General features: G+C 44.7%; 1 protein-coding gene across 3 annotated transcripts in view; it reads left to right on the forward strand.

Moving 5' to 3' along the window:
• The first annotated feature begins 549 nt into the window (after positions 1-549).
• Positions 550-20222, forward strand: part of RAI14 (retinoic acid induced 14) — a 450945-nt gene continuing 431272 nt past the window's right edge. Inside the window, exon 1 of one of the 3 annotated variants that reach the window (XM_078674923.1) lies at positions 550-877. The gene's annotated coding sequence lies outside the window, so the exon portion shown is untranslated. The remainder of the gene's footprint in view (positions 878-20222) is intronic. The other 2 variants (XM_078674924.1, XM_078674926.1) reach the window with 2 other exon arrangements.

Genomic DNA, 20222 nt, shown 5'->3' on the forward strand with positions numbered 1-20222 from the left:
GACAGCTCGACAACGGCAAGTAAAATGTCCTTTGCACATCAGAAATTTAAAATACTTCCACGTGCTGCAAGCAGCACTTCAGGCTGCTATTGTTTTCCACATGTAACGCATAGCGCCCAGTCCAGCTGCAGGACGTGCTCTTTATCAGATGCGAGGCGGTGGGTCCGAAAGCTGTCTCGAATTAAACAAATGCAGCATGAAAGGAGGAAGGCATGCTTAACTTGGGGGGGGCACGACCAGTGCCAAATGCTGAAAAGTAACATGATGCCCAATCCTAAAAAAAGTTGAAGTGGGTAAAAAAAAAAAAGAAAAAGGTGTAATTGCTTCCAGAAATGTAATTAGAGTCTGCATATGTGAGCAGCGAGTGCTTTCTTTTCACTTCAGCAATCAGAGCTCTAATCGCCAGCAGGCGCTCAGGGGACCAGCCGGCCGCTCCCTGCACACAGGAGCCGGCCGCAGCCAGGAGACCGTCCAGGGCGCCGTGGGGGCTGGCAGTGGTACAGTCCGCCGCTCCCCGGAGTTCCTGTGCAAGTGGTTCGGCCCGGGAGTAGACTGCATTCCAGCGAGTCATGTAGGGTGAGTGCTCTGAATGAGCCGCTGTGCGCTCCCGGCTTGCTTCGGATGTATGTCCCGTGCTGCTCAGAGCTACCCACTGCCCCTCAGTGATTCTCCCGTCCCTGTCAGGAAACGACAAAAGGGACGTCTGTGAACTTGTCCAGCACTAAAAGGGAACTCATTAGAAAGGGCACAGACCTCATCAGCAGCAGCAACATCTGTGCGGAGTCCACTTTACAGACCCTCCGGTGTTCATGGCATGTGCACTTCGGGACAGCAGCTGCCACTTTCCACAGACCTGTAAGAGAGGCGCCTCTACGGGGTAAGCTGTTGTAACTTTGCATTCTTCCGTGGCTGCGATACTTTCCCCCTTCCCTCCTCTTCCTTTTGTTTGCGGGCTGGTGCTGTTGCAGCGGTGCTCTGCTCGCAATTGAATGGGGAGGCATGAATAGGGTTATTGTGTGGGGGTGAGAGGGGAGGGGGCCATAGAAACTTCTTTAGAAGCATGCTGTGTGGGGGCAGCCCTCTCTGTGGCAGATAAAGCGCTGCGGGTTGAGGTCGGGCTGTGGGCGCGTTGCAGGAAGTTTTTCGGCGGCCGGAAAGTTCCCGTTTCTGGTGAATGAATGACTGGGTAACTTTGGGCTGGACGATGCAGGGGGCACACTGTGTGGGAGCGGGGCGGCGCGCGCATGAACGGGAGGTACCGGTCCTACTACTGCTGTCATCCTACAGGCACTGACCACCTGCAGACGGAAATGGGTAAAGTGTGCATCCTATCGCGAAATGCGTGCTGGATCTGGCAATGCTATTCCTACCTTCATTTTTACTCGTTTCCTTGTTGCGAGAGGGGCGTTGGAGTCGGGATTGGAAAGTTGATGCAGTATACTATGTATAATATGCCCTTTATTCGTTGCAATGCTATCCCTGTCTACTGCCGTCCTGCCCGGGAAGAGGGCAGTCCACGGCAGCCGCACGCTGCAGTACATCGCCTAGGCGACCCTCATCTCATTTAGGATGTACGACCTTCTTTACAGTGTAAACGACCCACTTCCTCCTGTGTCCCTCCGAGGCATGCACGCAGCCCAGCGCGCGTGAATGGGAGGTTCAAGTTGGGCCAGCACGTGCACTTCGGAGCACCTTGAGGCTTGAGTGCAGTCTGACAGGCTGATTGGTGTATGGTTCACTGTGTTCCACCCCCCTCTTTTTCACGACAGTTGTCACATGAACTTTACAGCAGTATCACTTTTTTACAAGGTGGCCCGCGCTACTGCTCTTGGTACCTGGGAACCGGTGTCGGTTCAACATGCTGGGGAAACCAGTGCCTACAAATGATTCTGCGCTACAATGCCATCTACCCGCTTTAAAAAAAAAACTGCAAACATACATTTTGCATTCATGTTTACACTTCCTTACTGTGCGCGGAGCCGGGCGCAGGACGCAGCCTTGAGGAGCCCGGGCTGGAATGCAGACAACGGGGAAGGGGGGTCTGTCCCAGTTTATCGGGGTTCTAAGGCCGCCGGCCTGTTTGGCACTTGTGAGAGCCAGAGATAACTGGCTGTGAACAAATGGCCATGGCTCGGGGTAGGGGGAGGGGCGATCCGACGCCCATCACAGAGATGGATGAGTGTGTCATTCACTGGAACTAGGAGATGACTCACTGGGACGTTCTTCTTCTGGGGGGTGACACCGGGCTTTGGAGCGCAGGCCGGAGCGTGTCAGGATGCCTATCGCATCGCCTGTTTTTCCGTCTGTGGTGGCGGGTCACATGCTCGGGATGCAAAGTTTGGAGAACGTTGGGGCTGATGGAGCTGTTTGTCAGTATGATGAGGCTGCGCTGAAGATAACGCAGCCTAGTTTGTTCCAGTGGCATGACTGTGCAGAGATACTGTTTCATGATATATTGAGGAAATGGCATGCTTGACTGATGGGCCAGACAGTATGCTACTGTTTGGAATATTATGAGTGTTCTGACTCAGGGGAGTAGCTACCATTGGAACAGCAGGTGCAGTGGAACCGGGGCACAGTGACTTGAGGGGCCCATTGAACCCAGATAGTTGCTGTATATTAATACCCCAGCAGCAGTCAAGTGGGCAGTTTGTATTGCCTGCACCAGGGCCCTTCTGGTCTGGCCACACTCAAAAAGGACTACAAAGTTATTTGTTGGGCACAGTAGTGCATTCATAGGACAAGCGCTTAAGAGTAGTTATTCAAATCGTTTGGAAACAGCGGTAATGCGCTATTTTGACTTGGCCAAGCTTGCATGACTGGGGTCATCTTTAGTCCAAGTGAGTGCTAAAGGTTTTATATAAGTGTCTTTAACGTATGCTCTCCGCAACGCCTGTTGCCCTGATGTGGCTGAGGGGCACAAACAGTGCTCCAGCTGTGGTAGCACACACCACTGAGATGGTCTCCAGTTTTTTAACCTGGTGAATGTGGATGACTCGGAGTGGGTTTTTACGCGCCCTGAACGGTGTGTATTGCTTATTTCCAATAATATGTCCTGTTAGGGTGTAGCTGTCATTAGTAAAAGTAGATGCAGTGGCACTGGGGCCTGGGGGTATACCTTTCCCACTGCACCCCAGATATGGCTGTCTTTTACTGTCCAGTAATGAGAGGGGGTTATTTTCTTTACTTGCATTATGGCAATGGCACACTTGCTGCAACACTGTTAAGAATATGTGCAGGGAACACACTGTGTCTGTGTGTTACCCGTGCTTACACTATATAGAGGCTGCCAGATTTTGAACTGTGTAAGCATTGCACGTGTTATAAGCAAGGCCTGTAACCTTTGGCCTGCTGCCATATGTTCTGGGTCTCGGTGGTATGCAAAGCACAACTTTCAGCCAGGCGATTTGTGTACCACTCAGATACAACTAACATGGCTTGCGTCCTTGGGTGAGCATATGTTCATTGTGTGTATGGGATACCCTGGGCGCGGCCTGGCATGTGGCAATGACCTTGGGCGCTTCAATGTATGCATTGTTTAAGGTGCCTGCTGGACGCCACAGGCCGATGGGTGTGAAAAGGATGTTCACACTGCTTGACCATTGTCTGTGCGCTGTGCACCACTCCGATGGTCCAAATCATATTTTTTTAAGTTTGCAGGCAGCTTCCAGGCTTAACTTTATTTGAAGCGAGCCAATGGTGACTACGATGCCAAAAATTATAGGTATCAATTGCTTGCCATTCCTTTCTCTAACCCTATTCTCTGTCTCGAGGCCACACCCATGTGTGGGAGTAAGCCTATTTGTGTTTGAGTCGGTAATGAAGCCAGTGGGATACATTTTGGATGCCCCTGGTTTAGTGTGGCACAAGATGGAGGTTGATAACCGCTTCCCCAGGCAACGGAAGGGTATTGCCCGCATTCTTGTCACTTGGAAGGTGGTGATTCAGACACCGAAGTGCAGAGTATGGAGACAAGGCTACCTTTAGAAATTCCATGAAGACTTTGGTGGGAAAGTCCTTCTTGAGCACTGCCATTTGGAAATTAGTGGAGCGTGGGTCTGCAGTTGCAGTTTTTCAGGGTGATGAAGTCTCTAGGCCTGGCCTGCACTTCTGTTTGTCCTTGATTACTGCTTTAGAAAGGCTGATGTCATCTGGGTGCAGAGAACTCACACTTTATTGTGTCCATGTGGTGGGTGCTCCTGCTTGGAGATGGCCCCAGTGCCGCCTGCTGTGAGAAATATCATTTAATTTCATAAAACTTTATTTCGGCACACAAGGCAATAAAAGCATCATTAAAAAACAACCTATAAAATAAATTGAATTCATAAAATGTACACAATTTAAAATTTGACATAAAAATAATCATTGTTCCAGTTTCTGGTTTAACCAATCCCACATTTTGTCTAAATTGTGTTCAGGGGAGTAAAATGTTGGGGACATCATGCAAATTCTAAAGAGCCATTCTGGTGGGCCATTTTTTTTTAGGATGGCTCTGCGGGTGCACCACATGGTGAATAAGAAACGAGAAATGGAAAAGACAATGTCCGTATGTGTGTCGGATTTCAGTAGCCTATACACTTCACTACAGTGTCTACACCCCGGGTTCTTATAGAGTTGGAGTAACCAACGTGACCTCGCCCTCCTGTAACCCTTGCAAACAAATAACATGTGAAGTTCCATTTCGTCAGAGGTGTTACATGCCGGACACTCCCCATTGGTGGCGCCCTCCCATTTGTTAGTAAAAGAACATAGCAGGAGGACTCCATATCTAAATTGCAAGTAGAGCTTTTTAGTGAGGAGTGGCTGAATATCGCCCAGCACCCGTTCTAGACTATACCTATTTTTTGCTACCAAGAATTCTGCAGTTAGGCGGCCCACAGTGTACCTCCTTTCGAACTCGTTGAGTTTGAGCTCTCTGCCAAGGTCCTTCTAGAGCTTATTTGGGAGGTTTCTCCTGCTTTACTCCATAGACTACCCCTACCCAAACCCTCGCAAATACTCTTAACATGGACCAACCATGGTATTTTCCCTGAACCTCGCAGACTCATAACATCAATCAATTTGTCCCTATATGCAGCTTGTTCTGGGGTGCTCCAAAGACGGCACCAATAGAGAAGAGGTCTGAGAGCAACTTCATCCGCAATGGGTCTGACCCCAAGATCCAAGCAGAGCGGTGTTAGGGGTGTACTAGTGGGGCGGCCCATGAGAAGTCTGATAAATGAGTTCTCAGTACAGACTAACAAGCCCGATGCACAATGTCCCCATAGTTCTGCTCCTTAGAGAGCAGCACTCCTAGTCTGGACTTTATAGATTTTCACCGCTAACCAATTTTTCAGTGCAGCTCCTATATAGTTTTTAAAATACCCCCGTTGTTTTGGGTAATTTCAGTCCTGCTTTATTGATTTGGGCACCACAATCTATTCTTTCTGTCAGCGTCATCCCCAAATACTCAAAGATGGTTACCCTCTCCGGGGGTCTACCATCCAGGCAAAGATTGGGGCGGGTGGAATTGCCTACCTTGAACGCAATGTACTTTGTTTTTTGGAGGTTAATCTCCAGTCCCCAATGTTTGCAGAAGGCACTGAAGTTGTTGAGGGTCCTCTGGATTCCCATGGGGGTTTTTGCAAGCAGGAGCATATCATTTGCAAATATCAGGGCTGGGATTTTGCGCTTCGCCAGCCTAGTGGCATCAATGTTCTTCCCAGCAATCAATGAGTCTATTGGGCCATTGATGAAAAGGGAGAAGAGGGTTGGTGCTGTGTCTGGAGAGCAGCCTGAGAAGGACACTTAAAGAGAGAACCGACCCAACTGGATCCACATTCACTGTCTGGAGTAACGTGTATAAAACTGGGATCCAAAACAGACTACTTGGCTCCAGTCGCAGGTTCTTCTTGTCTAAGAGATCGAAGGCTTCACAGAGTACCCAAAGCTGCCGTATAATCAGAGCTGGCGTCTGCCTGACAGACAGTCTCAGAGTTGAAGGGACATCACTTAGAGTCTGCATTTTTAGCTGAAGAAGCTGAGGGTAAGCCTGAAACTTGCCTGCCTGTGGAGAAGGTGTTTGGTCCTAAAGGAGGAGAGACAATGCGCCTGATCAGCATGGGAAGGTGCAACTTCTGAAGGATCTGTGCTGCGATCCCCGATCAACTGTGCTGCCTTCACCCAATGGTGTTGGCACCAAAGTGAGATTACCTCGAAGATGGCAGTCGCTGGCTGCACTGCCTCACCACTTGAACAGGCGCTCAGGCATTACAAGGCTTCACCAAGACCAGACCAGTGCCATGGAGCTGAATCCAGAGACTTGGGACTTTCTGACCAAGAGAAACCAAGGGTAAGAGCAAGTTACTAGGTTGTGCTCTAAGCTGCCTGGTGGTTACATTGGTAATCTGCACCTGTGCTTAATTGATGCCTTTCCTACCAGTTACAAGGGATTGTAGTTCCTACGGTTGCCCAGGGATGGGTAGAGGATACTGAAGCATGAAGGTTTAGCACCTTCTGAAGAATGCAGTCATGATTACAAGCCTGTATTCGCCTACCATAAAATAAAATTGTGTAGTATTTAGTTCTGTTGTGTGCCTGGAGTACATGCTTTTTAGGTCTCACCTAGCGTTGCAGCGCATGCGCTGGTCGCTCTGCGAGGGCATCTTGTAATCAATACACTTTCAGAAGTGGTGTTTCGACTCCGCCTGTTATTTTGATTGGTTTGCGTCATTCGTTATGGTAAACGGTGTCTTTTGATTGTAACTGAGGCATTTTAGTCCCTCCTGGTTACCGCCCTGTCCTCTTTTAGCCCTGCCCACCGGGACAGGATCTTTTACTGGCAGCGCGAGATGGTCTGGGTTATAATTACTGGCTCGGCATTTTTTTTGTCTACCATTACTGGTATGTGGGTTCTGGGTTTAGCATTGTGTTACGTTTGTCTAATAATGATTTGTATGTTTTTTTTATTTTTTTATTACAACAATGAGCGCGGTGCCCGCTAGGGACACTGTGCTCACTTTTTCGCGGCGTCCACTTCAGGGACATAGTGCTCGATGTTGTTGTTTTTAAAAAAAATTTTTTTTACTGAGGCCGGTTGGCTTCCTCGCACACTGCGGATTCACCATTCTTGTTTTTATTGTGTCACTTGCACGCTCATAATGGCTGCATGGGGAGCCTCTCCTCGCTTCAGCACACCACCCCTGCCTCGAAGCACACGTAACTTGATAATTATTTGTTACGTGCTACTTTTCCCAATTCGCAGTCGCACCAACTCCAGTTTAATTTATTAGTCCCCCGGCCCTTGTATCCAGCGTCCCACTCGATTCCGCCAGGAACAGACCTTGTACTTTCATTTATCCTTCAGCGCTCATTGCGTCTGTCTGTTGAGTGCCTGCCACCCCGTTATACTTTTGTGATGCACACTTATTAAGTGCGTGAGTCTGTAGGCTCTCTTCTTACTCTCACGGTGTCTGTTCTATTTTGCCAACCCTTCAACCTCTGCCCACTGTCTGTTCTGTTTTGCCAACCCTACGCCCTCCTCCCGCTGTCCGTTCTGTTTACCACCATCTGCCCTCCTACAGCGTTATGTTCTGTTTAACACCCTCCTCCCGCTGTCCGTTCTTTGTCCCCCACCCTCCTCCCTCATATAGCTTGTTTGTACAAGTTACTGCTTCTGAACCGTCATAACTTTGAATAGGAATGTTAAGAAACAAGTAGGGCTGGATAGGGTGAGTAAGGTAGAAGGAATTATCGGAGGGGACAGGTACAGAGAGGCGAGGTGGTTTTGAGAAAATGGGGCTTGAAGTGGGTGTAGATAGAAAGGAGGGGAAGTGACAATGCAGAAATGGGGGAAGGAGTCAAGCAGGAGGAGAGAAAAAAGGACGGAGAAGAAACGTAAGAAGAGAAGATTAAGCACATATAATAAAAGGAAGGTTTAAGAAACCAAGGATAACAAGCATTTGCATGCAATAGGTCTTGCATTTTCAAACATTTGACCTACTGGTATTGTAAATGACAATGCCTTTTATTTATGTGTTTAAAAATCCTTTAATAATAAAAGGCATTGTTATTTACAATACCAATAGGTCAAATTTTTGAAAATGTGTGACCTATTGCATTGCAAATGCTAGTTTATAAAAGACAAGTACACTGGGATGGACATTACATTACTGTGTTCATTGGTTGATGGTTGAACTTTGAGCTCTTGCCCTCCATGCTACCTCTCTGAAAAGCCTGTGACTGCTCACCCTCATTACCCTGAGAGTCCAGTGCAGAAAGGATTGCATTTGGCCCAGTTTGTAGAGCCACAGTAAGGTAGACACCAAGGCTCCAGGGGCAAACACACTCCTTCACCCCGATTGGGACCCAAAAGCCCAGTGTCCCTGTCTGCCCTGTGCTTCCCCCCTGATTACCTCCTCCCACTGAACTGGGTCTGGCAACATCTAACAAGTAAAGATTGAAACATGAGTCATGCTGCTTTCAGTAATGGTCATAATGTAGCAGTTCAGAGAAAATGCAAGTTTTATTGCAGTTTTCCTTGGATAGGACAAATACACGAGGGAGAGAGCAGTTCAAAGTGAGCCCACTGATGCCATCGGGAATAAAAAACAGCTGCAAAGGAGGAGTTGTTTCAGGATTGTTCACTCCCAACCCAGTGGCTGTTTAGTGTCCTAACTTCAGGGCATGGATGGCCTGTGCACTTATAGCCCATGTTCTATGCATTTTGGTCGCACAGTAAATGACCTACGGGTATACAGCTTATTACAGACTGCAACCTTTGCTTACAGGCCACATTTAGTGGGTACATATTCTCTCAGATGCTCCTGCATCGTAACACCTCCTTTTTCATCTACTCCTTCAATTGTACTGGCAGCAAATACGCTATCATCCTAATCCTATGACGTTCCAGCGTGAACAAGAAGTGACTACTCTTTCATACAGGCAAAGGCAGCATATGCCCATCCTATGCCCAAGTAGTGTGACTATGTGCCTAATGTACTGCCTGCCAGTACCTGCTTATACACAGGTAATGCTAGGTTATGGTCAAGTATTGCCATACTATTCCAAGATGTATCATTAAATACAATATGATGGCAGCCACATGCCCAACATCAGCCACCGCGTGATCATGCACTGCCAGGTTATGCCCCATACCTATCATCATGTGCCTCACAAGTGGCATCATAAGTCAAATATTGCCCATGATAGGTCAGAAATAGGCCACCATGTGCCTGTCGTCTCTTTTGTCATGTGCTACACATGTCCTGATGCTGGGAACCCCATAGGCTTACGCTTTCCCATGAAGTGTCGTGATCTGCTTCAGTACTGCTAGTGTTTGCCCAAGGGTTGGGACTGTATGGTCAAACAGTTGAAAAATCCACCAATATTGCAAATAACACTTAATGAACCCATGCATCATGTGCTTCCCAATGCTCCTGCAAGTTCTTTGACTGTACAACCGGAGCAGAATTCTTAATGACAAACCATCCTTAGGGACTCCTTCAAATTTACAACTTTTCCCCCCTTTGACTAATCAGCTCCATGTTTGCCAAAACATACTTTTAGTTGTGCAAACATATTTTGGACAGCTGAGTGCAAACTGAACACCAAGGGCCAAAGTAATGTTAGCGCGCTCTACAGCCAACCCTCAAACATCACTGCTGCCAGCATCAATTAAGACACTTACGCCATCTTTCCAGCTGTGTGGGTGGCTCCAGATGATGCTTGTGCCAAAATCTGAGAACTAGAATTTATAGTACTTTTGGAGTTTTCCCCATCAATATGCGAAAAGTAGGTAAGTCCTGAGTGAAATGTGACCTTTTCAGGTGCCATAGTACCGTATTCTTGGGTGATTCCTCACTCTGACCTCTCATATTTAGAATAGTTTAGTAAAATCGCCTCGGGAGACCCCCTAGGCGCTGTCATAAATGTACACCTGGCCTTAGTTTGGGCTCCGAGGTATTTTTACAATGCCCTTCCATCTAGAGGAGACATAAGTCTCATGGTGTACAAACCCCTTACAGCAGGCCCATCAGGCTTCCACAAGTCTGCAAGACTTCAAAATCATTGCAGCGAGGGCATTAAACCTTAAGCGCCATGAGACTCTTCGGATGTGATTTGTGCGCGATGCAAATGTCCTTGACTTGACTTGACTTGATTGAAAAATAAATTTTTCAGAAGCCAAAAAATTGATAATAAAAAAATGAAAACATTTTAAAAGTGAGGGAGTCTCAATTGGTTGGTAGAAGGCCATGTGCAGCGGGGTTTGACTGTGTGGTCGGTTGGGCACAGGCCTGTGGCCAACTCCTTTGGTGCACAGTCGAAGGATGTGTAAAGTGGAGTTGACACCAGGTTTAGGGGCTGCACCAAATCATTAGTTGTGTTATATGATAAAAAAAGACAGAAGTTCACTGGGGGAAAACAAGGTTTTGATGTTGTCAATGGTGCTAGTCGTGGTTGCCGCCACTCCATGGTGGCTGTGCCTGATGCTGTTTCATAGGTTGGTGAATCTGCAGGAGGAAGGTATCCACTCTTGCTCTCTTATGATTTATTGTTTCAAAAGTTTTGCTGATGGAAAAGTGTCCACAAGTCTCTTTGCTGAGCCTACAAGGTAAAATGAAGGTTCAGAATGTGGTGTGGATATCACCAGACCATTATTTCTGCTTCAATTTAAATAGACTTTTCTGAGAGCCCTCGTTGTGATTTTCTTTAAGGATGTAGATCACAAAAAATGGTTTTACATTGATAACAGGAGTGGAATAAGGTCTATTTTTCCTTAATTGTGTTTATCTTTTGAAGTTTGTCTGACTGCTTGTTCCGTGTTCCGAATATGTCTGTTTGGTGACCATTAACTCATCGGATGGCTCTTTATGTATCCTGAGTGTCATATGCATTTCAAAATCTACTTAAGCAAGAAGTCATGAGGCATTGTGGTATTTATGAAACATTAGCATACATACATCACCTGGCAGGGTTGTTTGCTTAATGATTTCATCACTTGACACATTAGCAGCAACAGGTTCAGAAGTCTTCTTTGTAGTTTAGATATGGCCACCTGTTTGGGGGAAGGAAAAGATTTGAGATTCTCTAACTGCATAAGAACTGATTTGGAAAGTAGTGTGATTACACATGCTATTGTACTGGAAACATAGATGTCAGCTAGCCACAGCCAGGATTAGCGTCCGCTTCCCCTTCACTGTCCATCCTACTCCTACTGTTCAATCACTTTAAAAAAAAAATTTTTTTTTACGTATATTTTATTTAACCCTTTCCCCTCCCCACACACCACCCTCTCCAACCGCGGCCGTCCTACCACTTTAGGTAGGTGGCTGCCGCCATGGGGGCTTTGACCCATTCCTCTTCTTTCACTGGTCTGTTATTGAGTCAATCACATTTTCTCCCACCTACTACAGTACGCAGGATAGAGGCATTGGGCCACCCCTCATCAGCCATTGATGAGTGATAGCATTCTGCCCTTTCACAAAGTAGTTCTTTTAAGTGCCAGGGACTTGTATAAAAATATGTGTTTTTTTCAGATAAAAAATATTTGTGATTAACTATTATTTTGTTTGACAAGGGTCCGGTAGCTTCCCCAGTAAATTCTTCTTCTTTTTTTTATTTCTTTTTTTTTTTTAAAGTGATTAAAATAAATCAAGCATCGAAATTTCAAGAAGACTTGTGGTCAGGGCCAAACCGACTGGCTTTGCCAATGCTTGGTTAAATATCTGATGTGAATTTTCAGTTTCCCTTCGGTAGAATAGGACACAATATTACTCTGTGCATTTTTTAAGAAACTGCTCGGCTCCACCTGTTTTGTTGTTAAGTTGTTCCACTCCTGGAGAACCTTTTTTGTGCACAAGGTGAGTTTGTGTTGAAATTTTTTATTAACTTTTAGATGAAAATACAGAAATACGTATATTTGTAAATGGGTAATAAAATAAGATATTGATAAATGAATCATAATAAAGGTATGAAAATAATATGATTATGCATAAGATATAATGGAAGTGGGGAGGTAGAAATAGCAAATATTCTGTAAATGATGAAGTAAAGGATATTAGAGAAGAAGATAGCGAAAGAATGAAAGGAAAAGTGAAAAGAAAAGAAAGAAAGAAAACGAAGAAAAGAAAAGAAAAGAAAAGAAAAACCCCCCCAGAGTAACAAGGGAAAGGAGAAAATGCGATGAGGCCGAGGCACATGAAAAGAATTAATGAGCAGAAAAAATCTCAGGAAGAGTATACAAATACAAAATAAAAATAATTAAGAAGGGATAACAGACGTTGGAGAGGAAGGAGTGGAGACAGGGTCACCAACCACCGTGGCTTCCAGGAATGGGGACCATGTTTGAAGAAAAACAGTAGCCTGATCTTGCAAATTATAAATTACACGTTCATAAGAGGCCGTTTGTACCATAGCCACCAGCCATTCTTCTTGAGAAGGAGATAAAGAGGACTTCCAATGACGCAATATACAGATTTTGGCCGTAGCCAAAGCAGTATGAAGAAGACGAGTCTGTGGTTTAGATAATGTCGGGAGACCTCGAAAATCATGTAAGATAATAGTTGCAGAAGTAAAGGGTAATGGTAATGACATAGTAGATGCCAAAGTCTGTCTTATAAAAAGCCAAAATGATCTAGTACGGGGGCATTCACAAATAATGTGTGTAATATCACAACCAGAAGCAGAACATCTCCAGCACAAAGAATGTGTTAACAATTTAGCATGATGTAGTTTATATGGAGACCAGTGCCATTCATGGAGGATTTTGAAAATGCAGAATTTGAGACGAGCCTCTCGGACACCCTTATGTAAACCTTCGAGGATTTGATCCCATTGAGCAATGGAATATGTAACTGATAAGCGAGCTTGCCATTTTAATTGAAGAGCTTTCGAAAGAGGTTGCGAAAAGAGAGGATGAAGGAAAGTTTTATAAAGACCAGAAGTCACACCTTTAAGATTACCCCACAAATGTAAATAAGACAGAATAGGAGATGTCTCCAGCAATTCAGGTGGAGAACCTAAATGTTTAGTGATGGCTTGTTGAAGTTGAGTATATTGATGGGAGTGTGTGGAAGGCAATTGGAATTCGTCACTGATTTGAGAGAAAGATTTAAAATTGTTGTCATGGAACAATTGTTCCAAAGAGTGAACACCAGCCTCCTGCCACAGAGGCCATGAGAGCATGCGACCATGAACACGAATAGCCGAGTTGGACCATAGAGGAGCTTTAACATGAAGCCGCGGATTAGAATTAAGTAAACGATGACCTCTTTGCCAAGATTTATACATAGTAGATAAGATAGGATTTTTGGGGTCAGAAGAACTGGAACCCCTACCATATAAAAGGGACAAGCCAAGATTCGAGGATAATAAGTGACGTTCGAGTGGGACCCATTGAGGTATGTCTTTAGACTTGGGCAAAAAGAAGGAAAGTTGTGAAAGATGGAGGGCGAGTGAGTAATGCTCAATAGAGGGAAGACCCAAGCCGCCGTACAATTGGTGAGATTTTAATTTGGCCCAGGAAAGACGCGGTTTGGCCGTACCCCAAATAAAAAGTTTAACTTTGGAGTCAATGGACCGAAGAATAGTCAGGGGAATGGTTAGAGGGAGCATACCTAGAACATAAAGAAATCGCGGTAGGGTGACCATCTTAACCGCCTGAACTCGCCCCCAAAGAGATAGACCAAGGGCTTTCCATTTATCGAAATCTCTTTGCATTTGTGCAATCAACGGTGTTAAATTGTCCATAACTATATTATCCAGACCTCTGTTAATCAGCACTCCTAAATATTTAAGGCGGGAAGATTGCCAGTGAAATGGAAAACCAGAAATTGCAGCTTTTGTAGTACCAATGGACATGGGCAATGCTTCACTCTTATCCCAGTTAATCTTATAACCGGAAAAAGAAGAGAAATTATTTATGATACGAAGGAGAGTTGGGAGAGAGCGGGGAAGATCGGTAAGTGTGAGAAGAATATCATCCGCGTATAAATAAATTTTTGAATGGCCTATTGGAAGAGGAACTCCAACCACTGCGGATGACTGACGGATTGCAGCAGCCAAAGGTTCCATTGCCAAAAGAAAAAGAAGAGGGGAAAGAGGACAACCTTGACGGGTTCCCCGTCTGATTGGAAATGGAGCAGAAAGAAAACCGCCACAGTTAACTTGGGCTGAAGGACTATCATATAATAGACGTACTTTAGCTACAAATTGGTCACCCAAACCAAATCGTTGCATTATGGCAAAAAGATACTCCCACTCAATACGGTCGAAAGCTTTTTCAGCATCCAGAGAAAGGAGTAGGGCTCCGTCAGCAAGATTTTTGGCTGACCATAAAGCATGAGAGAGAGTACGCAGATGATTTCGAGATGAACGACCAGGAACAAAGCCTACCTGTGAGTTATGTATTAAAGAAGGTAAAACCTTACGAAGACGGGAGGCGAGGATACTTGCAAGAATCTTAACATCAGAGTTTAAAAGGGATATGGGGCGGTAGCTACCACATAGCAAAGGGTCTTTACCAGGTTTTGGTAAAACAGCTATGATGGCCTTGTTGGAAATAGAACCAAGAGAAGATTCCTCCGTGGCCTCTGCAAATGCGGCATGGAGAGTATCAACCATACTCTGACCAGTCCATTTAAAGAATTCGGGGGGGAAACCATCCTCGCCCGGTGCTTTATGGTAGGGCAAGGCAGCAATAGCCGAGGAAATTTCCTCCTTCGTAATAGCTCCATCAAGCAGAGCTCTACCATCATCAGAGAGACGGGGAAGATGTATCGTATCCAAAAATGTTGACATCTCTGAAGTGTCTATGTGAGTGCTTGGTGAATAGAGAGATCTGTAAAAGGAAGCAAATTCATCAACAATATCTTGCGGTCGAGTAAGCATAGTACCAGAACTTGATTTAATTGCGGGAATTGCCATAGCAGCCTCCCTCTGGCGTAGTTGCGCAGCCAGCAGCCGACCAGCTTTTTCACCCTGCTCATAGTGACGCCCTTTCATCTTTTGTAAGGCATATTCAGCCTTAGAAGTAAAAAGGCTGTTGAGAGACATGCGTGCCTGCTCCAATAATTTACGATTTTGAAGGGTTGGTTTTGAAAGATATAATTGAGAAAGTCGGCAAATGTCTTTTTCCAGATCAGCCTGTTTGGCAGCGTTTTTATTATTATATAGAGCAGCGTCCCGCATAAGTTGGCCTCTGATAGTTGCCTTAGCAGCTGCCCATACCGTTCGTTTAGAGGAAATTGAGTCCTCATTAATCAAAAGGTAGTCTCGCATGTGTGACTGTAAAAGAAGTTTACCTGTTGGTGTTTTATATTTATTGATGTTTAGACGCCAGGACTTGCGCCCTGGATTGGAGAGACCTAAATCAAGAGACAAGAAAATAGGGGAGTGATCAGAAATGGCTGCTTCTAGGATTTTCGATTCTGTAACTAGCCGGACAGTATGTTGGGAGAGAAGAAAGTAATCAAGACGGGAGAAGGTACCATGAGTAGAAGAAAAGAATGTATATTCTTTATCTTGAGGGTGACTGAGTCTCCAATGATCAACAAGCCCATTGTCAGAAAGAATGTCACGCAAAATGGCTCTATCTGATGCATTGACGATATCAAGGCAACCTGTTCTGTCAAGGGCAGGGTCTGGAGCCAAGTTCCAGTCACCTCCAATGAGAAATTGGGTGGCATTTATTTCTGTAAGGAGGCGATTGAGTCGAAGGAAAAATTGCTTTTTGGAACCTAATGGAGCGTAGACAGAGCCAAGACATATGAAAGAATTTCCAAGTTTCAACTTAACAAAGACATATCGGCCATCCGGGTCAGTCCACGTCTTGATAATCGTAAAAGGAAGTGACTTTCGAAAGAGGATAGCAACCCCACATTTACAAACAGGGTTGGGATTAGTGGGGTCCAGTTTAGAGACACTGCTATGAATGACTTTACCAACCCAGTCCCTGCTGAGTTTATTAGATTCGAAATCGTCCAAATGGGTTTCCTGTAGTAAAGCAACGTCTACATGTTTAGAATGCAAATAAGAAAGAACCTTCTTTCGCTTAATATAATGGGTGAGGCCATGGACATTCCAGGATATCACCGACAACGGATGGGTAGAAGACATGACAGTAAAGTTGAACAAGAGGATAAAAAAGGAAAAGAGAAAATAAATAAATAGATGTAGGAGAAAAAGTTTGTTACTCTGGGGAAGGAGAAAGAAGAAAGAAGGAAAAGAAGAGAGGAAAGTAGATTATAAATGCAGAGTGAAGAGTGGAAGAAACACAGGAAATATGAATAGAGAGAGAAAAAGTATTAAAGGTGCAAAAGGAGAACAAAAAGAGAAAGAAAAGTAAAAAGAAACCTAGACTGTTAACGGCGGGTCTGGGTGCACCTACAGCAGCACCAAGGGAGGCCGGACCCCCTCCGAGCAAAGAAGAAGAATGGGGGTGCTGGGAGCAAGAAATAAACTGAGTCTGTAAAACGAATGTAGAGCATGGTTACAACAAGAAAAATATGGAAAACCATATATCATTAACATGAAATACATGCAGTATAATGGAAAAAGCATGATAGAAGAATCATACAATAAGAGAATAACAGGAGGAGAAAAATAAAAAACAAGGGAAATGGAATAAAAGCGAGACATATTGCATAATGAAAGAAAGGAAAGAGATGCAAAAGATAGAATGAAAGAAGTATGAAAGTTAAATAAGGGGAATAGAGAAATGCAGCACCATTAGAAGAAAGGGGGTAGAAAAGAGAATAGAAAGTACAGATAATAATGCATGAAAATAAAAGCATAAGAAAATACTAGAACCTATTTCAAGAAACATATGAAAGAATCCAAAACGGAGCGACCACTGAAAAAGATGAATAACTCCATGTTGAATAACAAGTACAATATCATAGGGAAGGAATGCATTGGTAAAGGACCACCACAGGAAAGGTGAAAGAACCAAGAAAACAGAAAAGCAAACAATGAATAAAGAGAATGATTAAATGTGTGGTGAAATTACCATACAATAAATAATGACGAGAAGAAAAAGGAAAAGAAAATTAAAGGAAGCAAAGTAAATAAAGGAACCCCCATATTATGCAATAAAAGAAACGGATAAGGAATAGTTAATGAAGCATAGAAAATAATAGATGGAAAAGAGCAGAGCCAATAAAATCAAATGGAGAAAAGAGAGAGACGTAGGAAACAAAAGAGTAAAAGTACATATAATGAAACATGGAAATATAAGTAGAGACAGTGTAGATTAAGTGAGTAAAACAATATAAGAAAAATACATTATGTCAAAAACAGAGTGTCTGATAAAGAGAGTGAACAGTGTGAAGCAGGATCACAGTAACCACAACATGGCAAAGGAAATGAACAAGAAAAGAGCCCCACAGGTAATAGATAATACTCATGCAGCATATAAAGAGAAAGGTCTAAAATGCATACACATTCCTAAAAAACCAATTAAGAAATATTAAATATTTGAAAAGTCACAAGATAACAAGAGCACAAAGTAAAATAGAATGCCACAGTGCTCATAGTTTCTAATACTAGAAATCCGCAGGTAACTAAGTAAACAGTTAAAGCATCACAAATAACAGGAATTATCCTGATCTAGAGAATAGCAAAAATACAATAAAGCAGAAAAATCAGTCAGCATCTGAAGGCTGCTTGAGAGGGGACCTAGATTTGTCCCTTTGCGGCATGTTAGTAAGGGAGGAAACTGAATGCAGTGCTGAGGCCTTATCATCCTGAGAACGAGGCAAACGTGTAATATCTCTGCCACGTTGCCGAGGGTCATTAGAGAATTTCGAAGGAGACTCTGGAAGACGTGCAGATGACGCCTTGGACTGAGAAGTCTGAGCACAGGAGGAAGATTGGGTGTCCATATTATCAGACGCGATGGTATCCAAAAATTGCTGAAGAGCAGGATCATAAAAGTCTTTGTATTCTCCATTTCTGGTTATGCGAAACCGTGCGGGTTCGAATAATCCATACTTAATGTCCATTCGGCGCAGCTGAGGTCGGAAAGAGAGGAACGCCTTTCGTCTTTCATTAGTCTCTTTGGAGAAGTCTGCCGCCACATGGATAGTATGACCTTGAAATAAGAAGGGGCCATGCGAACGAGCCATTGACAAGATCTGTCGAGTGTGCTCATGTCGAAGAAAGCAAGCAATAATTGGTCTAGGTCGGGCTGAAGCGTCAGTACGTGGAGGGCCCAGCCTATGAGCACGTTGTATTTCAAGAGGAGGAGTAAAAGAAATACCAGTCAGCGCAGGAAGAGTCTCATAAAGAAAAAGCTTCATGTCTTGCTTTTCAATGGTTTCCGGAAATCCAAAAAATCGAATATTGTCTCGACGACTACGATCCTCCAAATCAATAATTTTACTATGCAAGAATAAAAGATCTTGATCTGAGCCTTGGACATTATCCAGTCGGGTTTCCATATCCGATATCTTAGAGTCAATAGCATCAATCCGTGTGTGGAAGGTAGTAAGTTCAGCACGAATGGACTTAGTCTCTGTAGCCAAAGACGTCATGGTAATGTCCAGCCCCTCCAATCTGCGATTAACACCAGATAGTTCTAGCAGGATACATTGCATAGTATCTGACAGAGACTTGTCACTTTGAGATGACGCAGCTTGCGAGGAGGGGGAGAATGCGGAGCCATTGCCTTTCACTGGTATGTTAGAATGTTGTTTCACCACTTCAGTAAAAAGTGGCGGTTTAGGACCACGACCCCCATTTCTATTATTGGACATTGTAGCGCACTGTTGGAGAGGTGGTCTACAAAAGCGTATTGATAAGGTATTGGAATGTGAAGCAATGATGAAACCAAGGGTACATCAAATTATCAAATGCAAAAAAGGATATGTAATAAGGTAGTGACCAACATATGTAACATATCAAAAATGCATCAAATTGAGGGGTCGCTATAGCATTACCACAAAATAGCAAGCAGTACAATATGAAACAGGTTCAATGCAATAGTAACATGCCTTCTGCGCCAGATGAGGAAAAGCAGGTGAATAAGGTGAGGCAATATTCATCCAATGGTGCGCAAAACCAGAAAAAGAAGTCACAGGAGCTCATAACATGTAGTGGCGGTGGTGAATGGAAATTCAGCCCTTTTCCCGTTCACTCCTTGCCTCCTGCGTAACTGGCAAAGTGAAAGAATAGGAGAACAGGCTAAAGAATTAAAGAGTCAAGTAACTCTGACCCAAATGACAGATACGCCACATAAAGCGGCTAAAGAAAGGTGCCAAAGCCAGGTAATTAAAGTCAAGGAGACAAATGAATCAGTACTCCTGTAAGTGAATCTGCCAGTCCCTTCAGTATTGACTTTTCATGTGACAGCATAATATTGAAGAGAAGTGACAAAACCAATAGGGTCAAGTAACTCTGACCCAAATGTTGCATATGGCACACAAAGCTGTTAAATAAAAGTGGTATATTTACTGTACTCCAGTTTGGATGTATGTAAACCTGATTGTTGCAAAGCCATGTGGTTAGAGTCAAGGAGAAAAAAGGGACCAGTACTCCTGCAATTGTATCTGCCAGTACCGTTGTTGTTGTCCATTCAAATGCCAGTCATAGTCTGCTGCTGCATATAATGGCAGATATCATTAAATAATGGTGCAAGCGACTTTAGCCCTGCCAGTAATGTTATTGCACCTGGGCATACATGCACAGTTGACGAAAATAAGCGCTCCAGTGGGACAACAGGTGTGCCAGTCTTTCAGTGTTCCCCTCGTTCGTTTTATAATGCCCTTTCCAAACAAAATGTGGCACTAGCAGCTGTGAGGAAAACCATTACGAAATGAGCCTGAGGAGGGCGCTGCTACTGGCAACAGAAGCAATACAAGTCAAGAAGGCAGCCTGCAGCCGTAATGAAGCGCGCCCCCATCGTCTGAGGAGGCGCGGCCTAGAAGCTGAGGAGGCGCGGCCCTGTGGTAGTGAGGGCGCCGCCTTCGCTGACGAGAGGCGCGGCCCCAGGAGCGCGCGAATGCCGTGGCGTGCACTGTAGGAGCCGGCCGCCTCACCGTCACTCCGCTACAGGAAAGGCAGGAGCAGCTGGACGAGAGAAGAGACCACCGCAGCAACCCTCATGGCCTCTGGAGCATTTTCGTCAGCAAAGAGATGACCCACTCGAGCAGGTAGGGCAGATAAGCTCGTCAGGGGTCCATCCCTCGGCGGAGCTCCTCTAACAGGCGGCCATCTTCCTGCGTGGCCAGACCACGCCCCCCACA

The sequence above is a fragment of the Lissotriton helveticus genome, chromosome 2_1 (genome assembly GCF_964261635.1).
Source record: "Lissotriton helveticus chromosome 2_1, aLisHel1.1, whole genome shotgun sequence".
NCBI classification, from domain to species: domain Eukaryota; kingdom Metazoa; phylum Chordata; class Amphibia; order Caudata; family Salamandridae; genus Lissotriton; species Lissotriton helveticus.